Raw genomic sequence first — 1,452 nt, forward strand, 5'->3', positions numbered from 1 at the left:
AAATAATGTTTGGATCTTCGTGTTAAAAATCAGACTTATTTATGGTGCTGACGTCTATGAGTTTGTGCAGCTGCAGATCCAGATAATAATCCGGATCTGACAAATATGTGGAAAATATGCTATTTCACAGTCATGCCGAGAACCTACCACTATAATAATATGAAACAACAATTAGCGGTCACTTAGTTTAGCTTAGCATAAAGACTGGACCCAGGGGAAACAACTAGCTCCATCCATCAGAAATACAATCTACCTGTACTGTATATCTCATTTGTTTATTCCATACAAAAACCTCAGTGTAAAAATGACAAGTTGTGGTTTTCATCATGATCTGAACATCTAACTCTCAATTAAGTGTATTTCCTCACACTGTTCCTTTAAAACTAGATATTTTAATCACCCACTGTGATGCGCTGTGTTCAAGACAAACTGTCTTGAAAAACAAACAACAAAAACAATCTCCAGTTAAGCTCGACTTACTACAGATGACTAATGAACAAATTCTCTCTGCTGATGAAGATTATCAGATGAGGCTGAAAGCTCAGCGGGAAAAAAGCTAATAAGATTTAATTTATGACTCCTGTCCTGCCTGGTTTACATTCTTGTTTACATGTATTGTTTTATGGGGCATTTTGCTTTTGCTTGAATGCAAAAAATGGAGAAAATAGAGTAAGATAAGCGACAAAGGTCATGGATTGGATTCGAACCAGGAATGTTGCAGTTATATGGTTTTATAGGCCCTATCATAAATGAAGCACACTGTCTGATTGACTTAAATATCATATTTAAATTCTATTATCATCCTCTTCAACCCCGCAGCTGGGACAGGTTCCTGCTGTGGAGCCAAATATTGATTAACTTTCTGTTAAATTCTAGTAAAGATCCCAAAATTTCCAATTTCTAAAAAAACACCAGTCTGAATTTTGGGGGAACTGTGTGCAAAAGTTTGAATTTTACTCAGTGTAAACATCATGTAGCTTTTGTAAAGAGTTGGAAAACACAACATGATGATGATACTGTCTCACAGTGTTGAATTACATGATTTTTCCAACTTAAAAGGAAAAAAGATACGACACACACTGTCCACACGTTATCATTGTCAAGATGGAAATAATAGTAATTCCTTTTTTCCTTCAGTCTTAAACATTAGTAGCTCCTAAGTATCAAATCTTGAGCTATAACAGGAGCACAATGAAGACATTGTTTTGTCTATGACTTAACAATGTGTGCATGTACATGAACACATCATATGGTGTTTGAGAATGTGTGTGTGTGTGTGTGTGTGTGTGTGTGTTCATGCCCTAACAGCAGTTGGCTGCTGAGCAGAAGGTGACAGTATTTGTCTGCACTAACCGCCACTGATAAATATCTGCTGAAGTCCTCACGGCCTCATTCCCAAAGTGTGAGATTTAACATGTCAGCAGAGTGAACTGGATTGTTGACTCACCCCCC

The sequence above is a fragment of the Seriola lalandi genome, unplaced genomic scaffold, assembly GCF_002814215.2.
Source record: "Seriola lalandi dorsalis isolate HSWRI2012SDOR001 ecotype SW California unplaced genomic scaffold, Sedor1 jcf7180002054524, whole genome shotgun sequence".
Taxonomy (NCBI): Eukaryota; Metazoa; Chordata; class Actinopteri; order Carangiformes; family Carangidae; genus Seriola; species Seriola lalandi.